This window comes from Rhodamnia argentea, chromosome 8 (assembly GCF_020921035.1).
Source record: "Rhodamnia argentea isolate NSW1041297 chromosome 8, ASM2092103v1, whole genome shotgun sequence".
NCBI classification, from domain to species: Eukaryota; Viridiplantae; Streptophyta; class Magnoliopsida; order Myrtales; family Myrtaceae; genus Rhodamnia; species Rhodamnia argentea.
Window position 1 is genome coordinate 18,335,101 of NC_063157.1, and position 21,330 is coordinate 18,356,430.

Genomic DNA, 21,330 nt, shown 5'->3' on the forward strand with positions numbered 1-21,330 from the left:
GCAGCATAACGGGATCAACATGTCATTCAAAAGGCAAAGAACAAGGTAGATAAGAGGGTCAGAAGTATAAGTGGACGGAAAACCAGTCCCCAGAAACCGAGAGCAGCAGATTAAAATAGACGTGAAAGGAGAAGCAGCATCCTCAAAGCAAATAAAACATAGTAGAAGTAGCAAAGTCCCGGATGGACATCCCCATGACCAATGTAAGCTCCAATCGGGAAGGCATGTATGGAAAAAACCCAAAGCATCGGTAGACTTCAGCTTGGTGCAAGAATAGTAAAAAAGGATCCTCGGTACTACCAGCCCACAATGCAAGAAATAAGCGGCTTCCAGTATAGAGTTTGGCGGAAGAAATTTGGTCTTCGGCAGATGGGAGATCAGCAGGGGTAAAAACACAAGTAACAGCAGTATAGAGATTCAGGAGTATAAACGACAAGCAGTGGACGAAAAGCTGGAGCATGGGCTGCCTAAAGACCTGTCAACAATCTTAAGAAAGACAATTCATTATCCTCTAAGTTTCTTTAAAATCACAGTAAAGCAAGTTTTACATAACCATCAAGATTGATCGCTATAATTACCTATATAGTAACATAGAAATCACAATTCCAAGAAGGAAAGATATGACGACTCCATATATTATTAGTAGTGGCATAATAAAGCCTATTTTTCCTCTAACTTCCTTCAATTCTCCTTTCATGATTGTCCATTCTTCATTTTGGCTTGATGCCACTCGAGAAATGACTGCGTCCACATTTTTAGGTGAATACATCCTGTATTCCTCAATATAATCTTCAACCCATTGCACAAACCCCCGACAATTATCTGTCTAAACAAAAAAAACCTAAGGTAAGCAATATCAAGTATTACATATGTCACTATGTGCACAATATAGTAAATTGATACACTTACATTACAAGTCGAGGCATAATATGATCTTCCTCGATTAATCGGATTCTTTTGTACTTTTTTAACCGTGCATAGTTTCCCTTGAGGACATGGACATATCTTAGATGGAAAATCAACCGACCAATTTGAAGATCCTCGAGATGTCATACTGAAACAATAATATCATATAATCAAATTTAGATTAGATAATCAAGCACAACATTCTAATTCAATAGGTTAAGCAAATAGGAGGAAGTGTAAACTTTAATTCGGTTACTTCAATACCATGCTCACAAGAACAAACATACGGAGATGCAGCTAAACATCAAAGGTTGATCACGCGCTTCTAAATCAGTATTACAACAATGACCTCAACGTTATCGCCTTTCACAAACTGAAGCAAAAGAAAAGGTTAAGCTAAGACGAGTTGCAGCAATCTACAGTTTTATAGTTAAAGCAATCATCGGTTCTAAATCAGTATTACAGCAATGACCTCAACGTTTTATAGTGACTTCATGGTCAGCGGCAATAAAGAAGACCGAAGCGGAATGACCCAAGATCGGCTATGCGTAAAAGCGTAACGCACCGCATCGGTTTGTAGTTCCCCCTTCTCAAAAAAAATAGCAACGAAACTACCAATTCCCAAAAGTGACACGATTAATGTGGTTTCCAAATGCCGCAAGACCCATCTGTTCTAGAAAAGTCAAAGAACTCATCTCCTTCCCATGTAACAATTCCCAACTTTTGCAAACTATGCGCAAGCAACATCGGGCAAAAATTCATTACTCGAGCAATGGTATTTAGTCAAAGACAGCATTGAAACAACCGAACACGAAATCACCATTTGCTTAAGAAGCGCGGCGAGAAGGAGAACGCAAGAAGGAAGCGAAGTTAGCGAACCTGGGTTTGGCGCGAGAGTTCTCCAATCTGTTGGACCGGCGTTCGCGAGCACAGAAGCGAGAACCGGCGTTCGCAAGCACCGGCGTTCGTGAGAAGGAACTGAAGCAAGAACTAGAGGCCAGCGAACCTTCAGTCAAACACAACATTGAAACGACCGAACACGAAATCACCATTCGCTTAAGAAGCGCAACGAGAAGGAGAACGCGAGAAGGAAGCGAAATGAGCGAACCTGGGTTTGGCGTGAGAGGTCTCGAATCTGTTGGACCGGCGTTCCCGTGCACAAGGAGAAGAAACTGAAGTGGGAACCAAAGGCCAGCGATTGGATTGTCGTTCGTGCGAGGAGAAAAAGGAGGAACAAATTTGAAAAGAGGAGAGAGAGGTGGGAGGGAAGGCATTTAATGTTTGAGTGTTGCAGGAGAATATGCAGAACATCATGGGCGTAGCAGAGGAGAGAGGAAATTTTGAGCGGTTAATATTTTCTTTTTCGTTTCTCTCTCCTCCCAGCCACGTGTCGAGTTTTCAGTGGTCCAGATATGCTCTTCTATGCCACATGTGATGTTGACGTGGACTTCAACAACCACTGAATATTTTCTCGTGGGGTAGGGACTTCTTGAGGAAGTTTTTACCAGTCAAGTCTTTCGGTTGCAATTCGTTCGGCTTTGTAGAAAAATCTTTAAGGAGATGCAAAGACTTTCCGTTAGAGAGTTTTCATGAGAAGGTGGCGAAGTTTTCAGCTGTAGCACCATGGGGTAGGCGCCGCTTGAGGAATTTTTTACCAGCCGGGTCGTTCGGGTGCGTTTGGTTCGGCTTTCGAAAAAAATCTTTTAAGAGATGCAAAGACTTTATATTAAAGGATTTTCATGAGAGGCACTCATTTTCATAATTACAGTAGTTGCTAAGAAGTTGTGTCAAGTAATCTTGAAAAATTTCATGATAGTTGCCACATTATTATTATTCAAATTATTGTCGAATTAATTGAATTAGTGATATGAGGTCTTAATTATAAATATTCATAAGTGAGAGGATTCATCCTATAAAAACAAGTTAAAAGAACCAACGGGCGAGTGGAACAAGTTATAGTCCATATAGTATAGATGCGGTTGTACAGTGTAGTTATGATGTGCTTTAATAGTGCCACGAAGTATTGTAACTTTTTTGTTTAGTACATGCACTAAAGCTGTAGAACTTCGAAGGTCAATTGAAAATTAGTACCATAGCTTGAAGACATGCTAAAAGGGATGGGATAGCTTCGTGTCACCTTCTTGCTTTGCTGGTGGGACAGAGCAAGAACTTTGTCGGTAATGGAAAGTATCAGTTATCAATAAAATTATTAAAAAAAAATCTTAAATTTATTATACAACGGTCAATTCAATCTAAAAAAATATTAAAATATAATTTAAAATTTTAAACCCGCCTTTCCATGCACGCCACTAAAATTGTAATTTTAGAAATGCGTGATAAGGTAACACAAACTTATAAACCCACTTTTCTCTTATATAAACTTTTTGCAATGGTTAAAAATTCTCACAACTTATCATAGTCCTAAAATCAACAGCTATGAAAAATTATTTCTGAACTTTTATTTTTGTGCGCAATGTAAGCACTTATGTTTTCTTTTATAAACTTTTTTGTAGGAATTAAAAATTCTCATTTGGGAATATATATACGACTATAAATTCTCATACATTTATTTTTAGAAATGAGCGAAAAGGGAATTTTTAACTAGATTTTTTCCTTTCAACCAGAAAAAAAAAAACTAGATTTTTTCCTTTTATGAAACTTTTGTGATTATTAGAATTTATGACCTGAGAATTTATCGTGACCCTTAGCTTCTTGTTTTTGTTTTTTTTTTTTTTTTTTTGTGGGTAAAAATCGTAGCCCTTAGTTCAACAGCTATAAGTGATGCGATTTCATTTACTTTATTATTTTGTTGATAATTAGTTATAGTAATAAAACCACGATGATTCTTATCACTATCGATGAAGCTCATTGTGTAATTCTCTTCTTAAAGATGACAAGTACCATGTAATAAAACTAAAGCTCATAAAAAGCTATTTGAGAACAAAATAGAATTTTTACGTGCCACAGATCTTTGATCATGTATCTACTTAGAACACACACACACACATCAATTTAATTACCATGAATATATTATTTTTGTCTATCGTTCAGGGATTAATTACCAAAAAAAAAAATACCAAATATCGCATAAGAATTAGAGATTTGTTCTTCTAAAATGACCACGAAAGGTAAAGCTCGCACGTAAACAGTCGATTTAAATTTTACTTTCTGTAGTTTACTGATGAGGAAGAATGCGGCTGGAGGATTCATCACAGTCAAAGAAAGACCCAAGTGATATTGCCGCTGCATTACAGAACGCTTTGATCCTTACAGAACGGAGTTTTTTCTTCTTTTTTTGGGTCAGATTTCAGAATGGATTAAACCGACCATTGATTTCTCAAATTTGTGCAACCTATGAAACACAACCATCGCAGCTTGACAAGGATAGACACATCTAAAGATGACATTCTCATAAACCACAGCACCACACACTGATAACAACTGAAAGAAAAAGCGTAATTCACGACCATACTACTACAACTGGAATCAGTGGACTCCCCGAAATACCACTCAAATGGAAATAAAATAGATAAAGCCATAGAGAAACAGCAGACGCAGTTATCTTGAAATGGATCATCATGCAGATGCTTCCTTCTCACTGAAGAATATGTCTGTGAACACCTTCTTGGAGTGCAAAGAAGCATCCAACAGCTTTATGGCCTACAAACCAGATAACAAGAGAATCAGAAGCTTTCACTGAACATTTCGCAGCCATGGGTAATGAATTGTCATGGTGCTAAAATATCATAGAGAATTAAGTCCTCAAATTCGATTTAGTAACAATCCAGACCTTATCAGTTATCTTTAACTAAGAAACTAACAAGTCGTGAAGATTTGTTTAGAAAAAGTGCTGATGCACACTACTCCTTAACTATGAATTATCATCCTTGTCATGAATATGTGATTTTACCCAACAATGGATCTTGTTCCTTTTCTAAACCCAAGCCCTTTTTTGTGTCGGGGTAGGATATCACTAAACCTTTTGCAATGTCAGCAGCGCGGCCGTAACAGAAGAGAGACTTGTAGCGCAAGTTGGAATGCATAAATCTGACATATAGTCAATGGCGACACTACTACCATCCATATCCCAGCAATGGCTCACTGAAATCTCTTAACTATCATTAGAAATGCTCTAACTAACAACATCACTTCTATGTGTTATTCAATGATCCTCCAATTTTCACTAACATCGCTCCTACGTGTTATTCAATGATCCTTCAATTTTCACTAACATCTACATGAATAAAAGGCTTAATATGTCCTGGAGCATGACGAAAAAGCAACTAATAATTTTAAGCCTGGAAACGAAAAAAAAAAAAAAAAGATATAGGATATTAGAAAGGGGTTGCAGGCCTAACCTCATCCATCCCAAAATCTACCACCTTCTCTTCAAGATCCCCAAGTTCCTGCACATTGAACTTGTTGATGAGAGTAACACAAGAAATGGTGGACATAGGCTTCACGACCAGATCATCCATCACCATGTATGTCACAACCCCTTTCACATAACCACCCTCACCGCCGGATGTCTCGGGACGAGGATGACACAGCTGGCCCAACAACCCATGAAAGTTTGGTACTCATATTGTTACGGCAATATGGGCATTTTGCCGTGGGGGCATTAGTGACATTGTAACTACATCTTGAAGGGCACCCGTAGTAGTCAGTTGACGCGGAAGCTGAAGCTTCGGGTAATAACAAGGGAAGCTCTGGACCACTGCTCGGTAACTTGGGCCTCAACAGAGTCTCTTTCTGGTTAGTTTTTAAATATATTTCACTGAGATTCTCAATACTCTTGTAGACGTTGCCTATGCTAGCAGTTGGGCCTCCACCGGTGAGGAAACTAATAACAGTTCCAACTGGTAAAGCCAAACAATGGAAAAGGAAATCCACAAAGTCCTTTCCAGCTTCAGCAAAAAGAACCGTGTGGCTTCTCCGGTCAACAAGAAGCTTCAAGCTCATCTTAGTCGCTGCCATGGCTGTTTTTGTTCTTGACCTGTCAAGAGAATTAGACCAATCTGAAAAATAGCCTTCCTTCCTATGTTACTGAGATAAAAGCCAAATTAAATCTCAACGTGCTTGGTTGTTTTTTGCCATTTTATAACACTTGCGCTTGAGTTTGTAATGTTATACTGTTGTAATATCAGCTTCTCACATCTCATCAAATGAAAAATGTCTACAGGTTCTCATGGCTGGGACTAGGCCTTGCAGGCACCGGAGTTACCCAGACCATCATGCATCTATTTGGCAGTCACCCCTCTAAAGCTTTGATCGATGTCGATCGTACCAGACCATAAAAAAACTATCAAATCAAGCAATCGGGAGGCGGTGTCCACAGAAACCGAGAGAAAATCAAGAAATACTCAAAGATTTGTCTCTTTTGTTGGATAAGCAGATGCGCAAGAGTTTCACGAACCAACATGTCCGTGATACAACCGACTCCTGTTGGGGAAAATACGAACCCTTGCTCTACAATGATGCGAGTAACGAAAAGGCGAGAGCAAGTCTACTTCAGTTTCGCACTAACCAGGAGAAAATCGACAAACTGGGCTTCTCAATTGTGGCTTCGACCCTACAAGTGCAAGAGCTGCTTCCTTCACGGGTCATGGTCAACAGACGGAGAGCTTTGCCTTTCTTATAGTGGAGTTTGGGACAAGGCCGGGGCCCGGGGCTTTTGGAAAAGGCACCAGCTTTCTTCCTTTTGGGTCCGAGGAAATTATTAACACAGGTACTTCGGGGAGAAGTTTTTACCTGTAGCACCTTCTCGAGGAAGTTTTCGCAATGGGGTCTTCTCCTGACAAATATTCGACGTGACTTGATCGCAGGTAGACCTGGGAATATGCATATATACAAGGGTGATCGGTTCCCAATAGTTAGGAATGAGAGGACGGTTCCCGAATTGGGAACTGGACCAATGCCCTGAAACTTTATCCGGTTCCGGTGAGCCAATGAAACGGTGGCACATAACCCGGAGAGATGTTCTTCTCCGACGCATCTCGGGGACCGACAATATCGGCGTCCTCTTTCATCCTGATGAAAGCGTCGAGAAAAAGGAAGAAGAGTAAGGCCTAATGCTTGGCTCGATCATTGAAAATAGTTCAGAGCGAGTGAGACCCACGCCATCCTTTTATCCTTTGGGTTCGGGGAGCCTAACGACTCCCGATCAGTTCATAGTAAATTTATCGATGGTCAGTTCATAGTAAATATATTGATTGCTTGAACCACATGGATCAGTTCACATAAAACACATTCATCCCGACATTACAAGCATATACACATTCAAGAACTTGTTTTCTTAGCAAGCTAACATGTAGTAGAGACTAATTTCACATCGCGGATTGAATAGTTTCATCAGCATTTCACAAAGTAGCAAGAGCAAACTACCCCAGCAAGCCAATACGAACGGAGAGTTTTTGAATTGAAGAATAGCATTTCACTTGAGATCTTCCCCTGTTGAATCGGTTTGTGAGAACCGTTTTGGAGTGCAATGAAGCGCTCAACAGCTTTATGGCCTGAGTAAAGATCGCACGGCACAAGACAAGTTATTAAAAATGGGTGCTTGAGAGAAGGCAAGTTATAAAAACAGGGGTGCTTCCCGTTTCTAGCAAACAATAGCTCACATAATCTGAACTTGATCATGAAGCTGTATGGCTTCTAAAAAATCTACGTCCTAAACACCATAATTAGATTGGAATCTTTAGTTCTATCAAATCTTGAATGTCTTGTTTTATCAAATCGAAGAAAACTTACGGTTTCATTTTTCACAGTCCATAAAAGCCATCATGATAGGAATTTCATTTGTCTAGCGTGAATACCTGAAGAGACTAAGCGCCCCTATTGGCCTAGATACACAGACTCCTAGCCTTATCTTTCTAGATATTAAGGTTGTCCGAGGCAATTTGTTTGCCAAGAAAACAATAAATAAGACTTAAGTTTTCCTTAATCGCATATTGTATTTTTACTTTCTCAAAATTTAAGAATTCATAAATTTGTTATGAATTCAAAAGTAAACAAACCAGCCATTAAGAGATTCAAGGACCTACCAGATATTACGTTACCGCTGGGGACGGAAGAAAAACTGGCCATAACTTTTAGAAGGTTGCTAACAGAATCGGTTTTGAGGATATAAGATCAGGGAATATAACAGAAAGAGAAAGAGGGAGATCAGATTAGTTGGAGGTTCTGAAAGATTTCACTCCCTGGAAAAAAGAGGCAAATTCACAGAGAGAGATAAAACGAGGGAGAAAAGGAGAAAAATAGAAACGAGATCCGCTCGTCGAGGCAGTCCCGACGCCTTCATCCCGGGCGTTGTCGATTCCCATGGCGTTTCCTCCGCGCCGAACCGGGTAAATTTCTTCTCGTCATGCTCGTTGATAGTCTTGGATGCATTCGATGAATGTTGAACGAATATTAAGATTCCGAGGCTATGTCAAGTTTAGGCTAAGAACTACATTGAATCTGAATATGAGTGCTTATTTTATAAGCGCATAATAACTGTTTCATGATTTTGTCTAAGAGAACATTGAATCTGATATTTGTGTAATCGGCCTTTTGACGATGTTTAGATATAAGATTGAGAAAAGAGAGAAAAATGGAAAGGAGTCCCGCTCATTGAGGCAGTCCTAACACTTTCGTCCTGGTCATTATCGATTCCCATGATGTTTCCGCAGCGCCGAACCGGGTAAATTTCTTCTCCTCATGCTCATTGGTAGTCTTGGATGCATTCGATGAAATGTTGAACAAACCTTACGATTCCGAGGCTAATTTGTGATGAATGATGTTGATTTATAGCTTCCTATATCAAGTTCATGCTAAGAACTGCATTGAGTCTGAATCTGAGTGCTTATGTTCTAAGCACATAGTAACTATATGAATTGTCCAAGAGAACATTCAATCTGATCTTTGTGATGTTTAAATCTAAGATTGATCGGCATTTACTTCGTTGATTTTGAAATCAAGTCTATTTCGTGACTCTTCTTTGGCTTCGTAACATGATATTTGGTTTTGACTTTGGCCATGGAGGAATATTCGAGTTGAAACTGATGCTCATTTGATGATGATAGCTCACAGTTAGTTCTCTATTCCTTGTTCATATGTCTGTATATGTAGAGTTAGATTCTGATTTTGAGTTGAGAAATGCGGCAACGCGGAGGCTGGAGAATAAAATAATGGTATTTGGAGTTTCAATTTGGTTTCTGACGAATGGTCCGATAACGTCCGTGACTGGCTGACGACAAAGGTGAGATCAGCATTGAGGATTGGCGGAAGTTGGGGGCAGGTAGCGACAACTGAGAATGGTGGCCAAAGACTTTGATGGTGAGGTTTCAAGAAGAGAGGACTCGGGAACAAAAAAATAAAAATAATAAATAGAAATAGAAAATAGAAAATCTAAAGAAAAAAAGAAATGGGAAAAAAATATAAAAAAAAAGTGAAATAAAAGACAAGCCGAGAATTGGGTTGGGTAAGAATAAAGATTTGGGCTTAGGGTGGCTAGATAGTCTAATGGGTTGAGCAAAATTAGGGCTCGAGTAGTCAATTTTCGGATTGGCTCTTAAGGACGGTCTGGGCTTTAGATCAACCTAGACCCTTAGGGTCCGGGTCGGATCCTTGCGGTGTGGGTCGGGCCTCTTGACCTAATCCGGATCATTTTCCATTAATAAAACAATAGAAAAAATTCCAACAAATTTAGAAATTTGGTTCTGATTAGTTTTACTAGATTTTGAGTGTTAATTTTAGCTTATAATTAGTTCTAGGTTTTCCTAGATTAGAATTGGCATAGTACAGGAATTTTAATGAACTTTTTAGGCTTACAATAAAAATTTTCCTAGATTAGAATTCGCATAGTCTCTTGCGCATTTACATTTCGATTTTATTTGATTGCGCATTTTTAATACATTGATTGTTCTTTTTCCTTTTAGCATGCTTATGCTTTAATACACCCAAAAAAGAAAAAAATATCAAGTTTCGATATTGAAAGGGCACTAGTTGAATAGCTAGTATAATCAAGTTCCCCAACCCATTTAATCTTTGGCTCATGGAAATAAAATACTCTCCCATACTTTACTCAAGTGTCTAATTGACCCATCAAAAATTGATTAGTGGCAATTACTAATTGAATCAACTTTTACATGTTAATTGACACGAAATTTATGAGTTGGCATGAGCTTGGAAAAGTTTGAGCTAAGTTTTTTGGCTTAGTAATACAGTAGCCCTCCTTTGGATGGTTCACCCTTGGGAAGGTTGCGACAATCGACACCCAATAGTTCATCCTGGACTACTAGTGATAGATTACTGCCACCTATCCCGGCAAAACATTTCGGATGCAAGCTAAAAGTATTAGCAAGTGAACACTCCCGAAAGCATTGAATGATGTAGACACATCATCAGACAAAGAAAGATAATTCATTTATAGGTCACGGCAATAAATGTGTGAAGTCTCTATAGGATAAATTGCTTTAAGAAGCCAATTTAGCATGTTAAGGGAACATGCAGCTTCAGCACATTCTATCTAAAAAATTTCCAAGAAATTGAAAGCAAAGAATGTCTCTCATCTCCCTAGCTCGGCAAATAGTAGCATGTGGCCATTATGCTTGTTACTACATTCCGAGAACATTCATATCGTTCGGGAGATTTTGGAGAGTCCTGTATCAAGATTCATATTGGGGATCATGATCAAATTCCACAATAATAATATGCAACAAATCCATGACGATGCCAAAAAAGGAGGGTGGCTAACATTGGCATCAGTTATCAACGAAAGATTGAAACACCTAATAGTAAGCGGAGATGTAAATTAAATATTATGTGCTCATTGCTAGTTAAAGAGCACTTATTGCCCCAAAATTCTTTCTGCTTCACAACGTCTAGCATGGTTTATGGAGAGTAAGGTGCACATCTTCATCTGATTCATGGATATTGTGGTGCCTCATGGTGCCTAACTAGATGACAAAAGCTATCCCCACATGAACTATCATGGGGCACGTAGATATTTAACCATTGATTGGATCACACCATTTAAAATAGCTATTCCATTTGAGCAAAGAAATTGGCAACTAAATTATTGGAGTAAACTAAAGTAAAAGAGTAGCTTTCCATTAGAGGATGTCGAGGAGAATAGTGTCAAAGCCACAGGCCTGTTGGAGTAATTGGATAACACTACCGTAAATGAGCATGTGGCGAACAGGCGGGGTTGGGTGGAGGAGATCCCGCTACATGCTCTATGCAGTGCCTTGCGTATTGACTTGGACAATGTCATGATTGTACACCATAGGGATTCCAACAGCCTCCTTGATGTTGGTGAGTGGGAGGGCAGTCCCCTTCGCAAATTTTTGGCGAGGACGCCAACATCAAGGAGGGTGACGGCATCCCTATGTAGTATAACCATCACACTATCCAAGTCAATGTACAAAGCACCGCAAAGGGTGTGTGGCTGGATACCAGACCCTGCTCGTTTGCGACGTGCTCATTTGTGCGAGTGGGATCCACTTACTCCAATGGGCCTGTGGCTTTGACACTATCCTCCTCTACAACTCTCGCAATTTTGAGAAGGTCATGGTCACCTTATCCAACGAAAAATTCCTCTTGATATCAAATTTCACATTGTAAAGGCAGTCCTCATACTTGTCCCTAAATTTTTCCTTAATAAGGATGGGTGGTTGTGGTTGCTACTAAGCAGCATCGACGGGATGATTGTCTCGCTCATCTACCTCAAAATGTGCATGACTATGTGACAATATGTATCCCCTCATTGTTTTTCTATGTGACAATTTACTTCCATCGGGATGGGGCCGATATCATCAGTGTGTAGCTCAAAGACCTTCCCATTGAGGTTGCATGCACAGGAAACGCAGTCGGTGTTGGTAATTTACTGTAATTCCTATTCATGATGGTTTTGCATGGATTGTACAAAAGCCATAAGTTTTCCCAGATGTGATGGAACGATACATTCGAGATTTGATAGGACCATTAATTTTCATTTGAATATGTTGAAATCTTTTCATTCTTTTAGATTATTTTGATATTGTTAAACAATACACCTCGTGATGTTGGTAATTTACAGTAAATCCAGAATTTGCATCTTTAACTTATTTTCCATTCAATGCGAGTCATCATCAAAGTATATGATTCTTCGACTTCTCTGGACCAAGGCCTGGATGATCAGTATGAGGAACAGCAAAGAATGTGAGGCCTGGAACAGTTAAGAAGTATGGACGTCTATGCAAATTGTCCTTTGAGAGCAAAAACTGATAAAATTCATGTCGCTATGTTTGGTTTATTATCTTTAAACAGTCACTTTCTCCTGTGCATTTGTTTTGAATGCCAAACATATTTGATGTCTTATATTTTTATGTATATAGCACTATGGATTTAATAGTTCCACTACTTTCTCCTGTGCAATAGGCTGGCAGTAAGCTAATACCACTCAAGTATTTTATTCTTTTTAAAAAATTGATGGGAAAAAGGAAATCATAATATAACTGACTCTAAATAATGTGCTACCTAGATAAGTGATTCTAAATAAATACTTTTGCAAAGGAGTGAACGTGAGACTCCGGATTATGGATTCAAGTCCGTTCATCAAAAAATGTTTTTTTTTTTTTTGGTAAAGGTAAATATGTATATAACTTTCCACAGCGCTAATTACAAAGAGAATGCCGCACACAAAAACCTCGTACCCCAAATGACACAAGGAAGTGTCATAGCGGGTGCAAAAGGTGTACCGGCTGAACAAAATACAAAAATAGCAAGCATACTTAGGCTAAAAGGCCAAAACAGCGGCCAAAGTGTCGCTAAATCTGAGCGGGCAGAATGTAAAAGACGCCAACCCAATAAAGGAACCCAGTCAGCTAAGCTTGCATCAAACAGCAATAAAACCGAAGGAACAGCAGTTAGGGCAAGGTAGAGTCTTCAAAAATCGTGGGCGAGATATCCCAATTCCTCTATATTCGTCTATTCCGGGGAATGTCTTCAACCCGAGCAAAGGTAAGTCCTTTGTCTCCGACGACCTTTGTCAAGTGTTTAAGGATGGCTGGCACGAACAATGGCTTATTCCTGAAACAAATATGATTTCTCTCTGTCCAGATAATATGGCAAAGGGCCCCAAGAGAAAACCTGGCCATTTGATGAACAAAAGAAGTACCTCCAATGTTTTGCATAGCCCACCGAATACTTAAGAAATTCCAACCAAATACGAATCGATAACCTATCTTGGGATTGACCAAGTGATAAAGTCTTTCTCATATTTCCCCCTAGAGGATCAATGGCTGTTGGTTTAATTATTTGTCTTGGACAACGCAGCTTGCGCACTTTTGGCAATGGATTCCCGTGCTAGCTTTTTTTTTTCAAGAAAAATGATTTTCTTGATATTTTCTGAACTTGGTTGAGTTTTTTGTGCTCTCGAATTTTGAGCGTATGACCATATTATGAATTTTGATTCAGAGAGTTTTGTTAAGCTTTTGATTTTTTTTTTTCACTTTTGAAATTCTGGTTGGCAGAAGTAGATCCTTAGAAAGCATGTTACAATGTTAGACGGACCTATAAGGGATTGGCTCAATGATTAACAAACGAATAGGGCAAGAATTTGGCACACGGCATTGATATGATTTTTTCTACCATTAAACACAAAAGGACATGTTTAGTCCATTTATAAGATTTTCAAAACCTAATCTAAACCAATCGACATTTCGGGAATTGTCTAAAATTCGTTCCTTACGTCCTTACGATCCGAAATTTTGTACAGATCGAAATTCAATTTTCATCCTTTTATTGAATTCCAGCATTTTACAGTCAAAGAATTTCCAGGGCGTCATAGCTTTTATCAAACAATAAATAGATGCGAGTAAGAGAATAGAAGACAATGCATGACAGATTATAGTGGTTCAGATTTTGATAAAGCCTACGTCCGCTCTCACACACTAGCAGCCTACTGGCTGGATAAAAATCAATCTTCAAACTAGTCATTGACAGATTGATGGATAAGAATCACGTAGCCACTGAGATTGAAGACATCGGAGATTTGAGAGGATTAGTTTGCCCATACAATCAAATTCTTGAATCTATAAATCAAGCCTCTAATAAAGGAAATTATCTATAAGGCAATTGCCAATCAATTAAGATTTCTCGTATGGAAAGTTATGAGAATATCTTGTAGATTGCTAGTTAATCAATATAACTTAGGAACGAAGTACCAAACTAGATTATTGACCGTTAGCGAGCGATATTTAACCTAATAGACAATTAAGAATAAGTTTAAAACAACAATGAGGATTGTTCGATGATCAGAATATATATCTCGCCACAAATAACTCGATTGAATCTGCCTCTGTCCATGAAATCTGCTTCTATCAAAATATAATCATTTGACAGATAAAATATATAAAGCGTAACGATATATTTGTAGGATATCCTCAAATTATTTCGCAAAGTTTGTTCAACAACACATAGCAATTTTGTTTCCTTCAAATCTAATATAATTTCCCAATAGCCAGCACATACTAAAAGCAGACCCAAATTTCTTCCGATGATAACTAGCGGTGTTAGACATTTATAGCATCTGAGATGATGACTGCCGTAGACTTCTGCTACCCCACAAACGAAACATAACCAAGCAATGAAGATATTCAGGATATGACCTCGTCAATAGACAGTATAATGATTTTCTAATTGGGAAAGAACATCTCGATCGACATGCCTAGTCATATAATATATCAATTTGCCAAAAACGGCATGCTCCATAGGTGAGCTGACACAAGCAAAAAAAATCAACATCCGAATACTTGGCTTATTAGTTGTTTGAATGAAGTTCTCAGAAAATTTATCCCGTCTAGTTATCTCTTTCAACTCATTTATTAGGGAGTAGGACCTCTAGCATACTCAATTAATCACAATAGTTAGAAACAAACACATACTATGCTTCCTAAACACATTAGATACGTGACAGGTCACGAAGATTCGAGTAAAGAGTGGCGAATATAATACTCATCAGTTGATGGACCTGTCGCTATTAACCAGCAAGAACTGGAAAAAAGATGATGAATACAGAGCTTCAAGACCCCTGGAATGAGCTTTCCAGAAGAGCTTAAAATTGGAAAAAGATGGTGTTTCACCGAAAACAAAGCGCAAGAAACATTAAACAGAATTTCCAGACGAATGATGTGGGAAAAAGTACACTAGAAGTGCCATAATTTTTGTTCGGCGTTCACTTAAGTGCCATAACTTTCAAAACGTTCACTTAAGTGCCATAACTTTTAAAAATGGTTCACTTGAGTGCCATGTTGACGTGGCAGCCGGAAAAACTGACGTGGCAGCCGGGAAAGTTACTGTAGACACCGGAAAAGTTACTGTAGCACACCGGGAAAGTTACTGTAGACGCCGGAAAGATGACGTGGCACACCAGAAAGTTGACGTGGCATGCCGGAAAAGTTACTGTAGCACTCAAGTGAACGATTTTTGAAAGTTATGGCACTTAAGTGAACGTTTTGAAAGTTATGGCACTCAAGTGAACGCCGTACATAAGTTATGACACTTCTAGTGTACTTTTCCCAATGATGTGATAAAGAAGAAGAGAGAGGACGGAGCAAAGGTAGCTCCCTTCGGTCCAAGCATGGGTAAGCTTGAGATCCAACAAGACTACCGTTTCATTCACTCATCTATGGAGCTTCCCTGCGCGTTCTCGCTCGGTATTTGGATGAATGAATCGACAGCTAATTAAATCCTAACGCGTCCTATGGATTAACTGAAGAAACCTGTCTTCCTCTCTTTCTCTTACTCCTTAAACGAAACACACCACTTCAAGAAGAAGAAAAAGAACCATCGGGGAAAGAGGAGAGCGCCATGAGCGAAACCAGCGAAGCCAAAGGAACTTTTTAAAAATGAAGAATGGAACCCCTTCTCCCTCTCTCTTTGTAGGACCCTACGCCGTGACCATCCTCAACCTAACCGCTCGTGGATTTCATAGAAGGGACGGTGACTTTATATAGATGGAAGATGATGACAAATTAAGCTCCACCACTTGAGATTATGGACAAGACGCTTCGACTATTAAGCCCACTCTCGGGTTTCTCTATATCACGTTTCATGTTTGGTGGATTACTGGATATGGACATGTTTGTAAGGCCACCAAATGTGGCATGCCCGGATCGCCATAACCAGAATGAGAAACACAATACATGAATTGAGGAAAGAGGATCGGCACAAACCTGGTTTGGAATCCATCACGACTCGAAGCAAAACGATGACGATTCTCGGAACAAGCTTCACCCTCTATTCCCTTTGTATTATCGCTGGCCGACGAGACAACCGTTATCCCAACGAAAAAGTGTTTCTAAATTTTTTTAGACAAATGGCTAGAGGGGGAACTTGTGCCTTTTATAAAGGTTTCGACGCGGACTTTCTCATCACTGGTTAGGCCTAATTAGGCCCATACTAGCCAGCTTATATTATAACTAATTAAGAATATGTATCATACTATAATAGACCAATCTATAAATTAATTTCAATTAATGTAGATCACATTAGGATAATTCTAATATTTTCTCACTTTGACTATATTAATTGAAATTGTACTATACATAACTGTATGTTGGTCTTGTGAGCATCAATAGACACAGAGCCTTCTATGGTCACAAATGTCTTTAACTCTACCGATATGGATTTAATATGGTAGTGTGACAAATGGATAAGACCTCACGGAAGAGTGATACTTTATTCTCTCTCATTATGTGTCACAAAGCCCGATATGCCATCAAAGTGCATCCTAATGGTTCCATTGAACCTACATATGTCTTATCTTTATAGCTAACTGCACTTTATGTGCAACGAGACATATCCATAAGGCTACTAACTTAATGCCCCCAGCCTTTACTAAAGATTCACACAATGCCTTAAGATTTTTAAAGATGTATGTATTTAACTTGATAACAATATGTTCACAAATACTTTATTGAATGCAAAAGAATTGATACATATCAAACATTACATAATTCTAACAAATACGGATGTCAAGTTTATTAGAGCAAAACCTAAACAGCTCTCACTAATTAACAGCATCCAATGATGCCCCTAAGCCCATGCTAATGACATGTCTTTCACAAGAGCAAAGGCCTTTAGTTATTGAATCAGCAAACATATCATCTGTAGAAACATGCTCTGCTACAACATTACCATTTTGAATTGCCTCCTTTATAGTAAAAAACTTGACCACCAAATGCTCGGACCCCTCGAGACTTCTATTATTGTTGATGAACAACACTACAGTGTTGTTATCACAATTGGATCTTACACATATCGTATAAACCTTATGGTTTTATCCACAAAGTCAAATACGGTCAACTCCCTAATAAGATTTTGAAGCCAGATTGTCTAAGTTGCGATCGTAAAGCATGTTACAAACTCCACTTGCATGGTAGAGGATGAAATAGATTTCTACTTCTTGCTTTTCCATGATATTGCACCTCATGCAAACATAAAGATATATCCAGTTATCGACCTCATGTCATCCCGATAGCCAACAAAGTTAGCATCCTAATGCCCAACTAATCGCAGGTCTTGAACATGTTTGTAAACCAGCATATAATCCTTTGTCTTCTTTAAGTACCTTAAAATATTTATGGCAACAACCTAGTGATCATGTCTTGGATTGCACTGATATCCGTCAAGTAGGCCTGTTGTAAAAAGAAATATCGGGTCCGGTACAATATTCATTTGGGCTTTCTCAACATCTAGACAAGGACACTATGATAGACTCGGTTTATCACCTTTAGTGACAAAAGCAATTTATGGGTTGCAATCCCGCATACCGAATCTTTCCAGAACATAATCAACATATGCCCTCTATGATAAATCCAACATACATCGAGAACAATTCTTATGGATCTCAATGCCAAGGACAAAAGATGCTATACCAAGGTCCTTCATGTTAAAGTTCTTTGATAACATCCGCTTTGTCACATGCAGTAATCCAAGATTACTATTTGATAGCAGAATATCGTTTACATAAAGTATGATCAAAATAAATTTCCTCCCACTGACCTTTCGGTATATACATTGATCCACTTTGTTCTCAACAAAACCAAATGAAGTAAGAACAATATGAAAATGCAAGTATCATTATCTGAAAGCTTGTTTGAGACCATAAGCCGCCTTCTTCAATTTACACACAAGCGCAAATCTATTGCAATACCTTCGAGTTGCACCATATAGACTTCTTCATCAAGGTCTCCATTAAATAAAAAAAAATAGTCTTAACATACATCCGATGCAACTCCAAATCAAAATGAGCTACTAATGCCATGACCACTCTAAAAGAATCCTAATAAGAGATCGGTGAAAATGTAGGTTCGTAGTCTACTACTTCTCTCTGAGACCCTTGGCTACCCGTCCGGCTTTAAATTTCTCAATCTTTCCTTCAAAATCCCTTTTAGTCTTGTATAACCATTTGCAGCCGATGGGCCTATGACCTTCAAGCAATTCAATAAGTTTCCAGACAACATTATGTTTCATATACTGCATATCATCTTTCATAGCATCTATCCACATATTGGATTGAGGACAAAACTATATAGTCCGGCAAGATAGCTGATTGTCTTTTCCTAATAGATTTCCTAGATGGAGTTGCTACAACCTCATCCCGCACCTAAAAGGCTTAAGGAACTTCTTCAGGAACCATCTCCACAACGAGATCCTAGAGCTCAACAAGCTCAATGTGTGGTGTGGGATGCTCCATTGTCCTCTGTATAAGGAGAGAAGAAGATACGGTAGTATCCACCATATTGTTATCCTCACTAGTCCGTGAGTAACTACCCTTTTCGGCCACAACAAACCCTTGATATTTTGCTGTTTGTGATTTCACAATTCTTGCTCCTCTATTAGTATTATAAAATCTATATCCCTTTGAATGATCCGAATAACACACAAAATAACACCAAGTAGTTTTGGAGTCCAACTTACTCAAGGTTGGATTATACAACTTTATTTCTACGGGGCATCCCCAAATCTTGAGATGGTTCAAGCTAAGTTTACATCCAATCCATAACTCAAAAGGAGTCAACGGAACAACTTTGAATGGTACATAATTTAAAATGTACATAGCTGTTTTTAATGCTTCACTTCCAAATAAATAGGTAAATTAGTCCTACTAATCATGCTCCTCAGCATTTCTATAAGGATGCGATTGCGCCTTTCGGCCACACTATTTTGCTCGGGACTCCCAAGCATAATAAACTAAGTTACTATCCCAAAATCCTCCAAGTACTTAGTAAATAGCCCTTTAAGCTATCCAGCATCGCCATGTTTACACAATACTCGACACCTTGATCCGATTTGACAACCTTTATGAATTTTCCTAGCTATATCTCAACTTCAATCCAAAAAATCTTAAACTTGTCAAGAAACTCAAACTTTTCTTTAATCAAGTATACATAACCATATCGGGAATAGTAAAAAATAAATGTAATGAAATAAAAATTTATACATAAGGTTGACGTATAAGGTCCACTAATATCGGTATGAATGACCTCCAACACTTCAAAACTTCGGATTACTGATTTCTTCTTTATCCTAGTAATCTTTCCCCTACGACAGTCTACACAAGTTTCTAGGTCACTTTCAAGAGTAGGCGGGATGTTGCCTTTTCACTCTTTCCTTAAAGATGTGATCAAGACATTTATGCGTAAAGCAGGTAGAGACCTTTTAGGGAAAAAAAAAACCTGTTCAGCAATATAAGCGACATATATATCATTGGGAGATAAGCATAATATGTACAATCCATTAGACATATTACAGCACGCAACCTTATTTGAATTAAAAAATAAAGAAATAGTATTGTTCTTTATTTCAAATGAGTAGCCATACATATCCAAACATGATACATAAACTAAGTTCAGTCAAGAAGATGGTACATAAAAAGTATTTTTTAACAGCAATTCAAAACTAAAGTCTAAAATCACGATAACATCTCCCACGAACTCAACGTCTGATTTTTTGTTGTCTCTTATAGTAAACTTTAACTTATCCTGATTTAGCTTCCTCGGATTTTTGAATCCCTGTGTGGTAAACGCAACATGATTAGTTGCTCCGCTATCTAGCCACCATGAACTGGATAGGGCTTCTAATTGATTGGATTCACAAACAAATGCTAAAGAATCATTACCTGCAGGCTCATGCTTGGACAATCAATTTTTAAACATTTCACAATCCTTCTTTATGTGGCCTCTCTTCTTACAAAAGAAGCAATGGTCATCATCTGTCTTGAAGGATGCTTTCTTAGGATCCAAACTATCAGAACGTTCGGTGGATTCATGAGTACCTTTATGAGTACGCATCAAAATCAAACAAGGATCTTCTTGAAGGCGGATCAACTGGCGTTAAGTATGCTTCCGGTGGTAATGGCGTCCTCACACACAGAACATCTTCAGAGGCACTTGTGGAACATGCTAGATTTGTTAGTGACATTGGCCAGCAATGCTCTCGCAGTGTCTAGCATAGATGTTGGAAGGTCGTGTTTTTTCACTCATATCTATGCTAAAGCTTATCAGATCCGTAGAGATCAAGGTCTCAGCAAAGTAGATACTCATGGGGAGGATGGTCGAAAGACTGGAAATCAGAGATGATCGTAGAACAAGTTATAGGTGCCTGGATATATAGAAGACAGTTTCCGGGTCCTTCGTAGATGCAGATATGGTAATGCATTCTCTTCTGAATAATGCCTAAAATTTCAGTGACGAATCTAATATTTTCTCCATGAATTAATTCTATTTCTCTAATGTAGCAGATGGTGGAGAAGTCCATCGGCATGTATTGGAGTATGCTCTAACCCCCTGGAGATTGTAAACGAATTTTAATGTCTTGGTTTCTTCACTTGTCAATATGCTAACCGATTGGTGGTGGCCTTATGTGTGGGCTGTGGGAGCGTGCATTCCTTTTGGGCCGCTTGTTGATGGTTCGGTTAGATAGAGCTGATGGTGGGTAAATCTGCCTGCTTGTTTTTTGGTTTCGAGCAGCTTGAGGTTGTTAATGGCTCGATCAGTTTCTTTATTTGTTAACATTACTGGCATGTTGAGATTCCTGAATGTGCACTCTGTTCAATGAGATTCACTCAAGTCTATTTGGAAAATTTCATGTATTATAATTTTGTCCATCTGAATATGAAAAAATCATTAAAAGTTAGTGCAGTTTTAATTCCCTGAATTGCGTAGTTCCTTCAATTTCGTCCTTTTTGGGGTTGTTGGGCTAAAGTAAAAAGGCTACCTTCATATGGAGAACATTTGCAGGACCTAACCGAATCCCACATCTCCATCACATAATCTCGTGCTTTAGTAGAGACAGGAGTAGGCACGCCATTGCAAGAGACCCAACACAAAGAAGATACAGTAATTTAACATCGTACACTGCTGTAAACACCGAGGAACCACAAACCTTTTCACAGAT

The 21,330-nt window shown here is 38.6% G+C and overlaps 1 long non-coding RNA gene across 1 annotated transcript; it reads right to left on the minus strand.

The window, feature by feature from the left end:
- Positions 1-547: 547 nt before the first annotated feature.
- Positions 548-19,622, minus strand: LOC125316242. The gene is made up of 3 exons (XR_007199546.1): positions 19,611-19,622; positions 910-1,054; positions 548-826 (listed from the first exon to the last, which is right to left on the minus strand). It is a non-coding gene; the product is annotated as an uncharacterized LOC125316242 (long non-coding RNA).
- Positions 19,623-21,330: the final 1,708 nt, after the last annotated feature.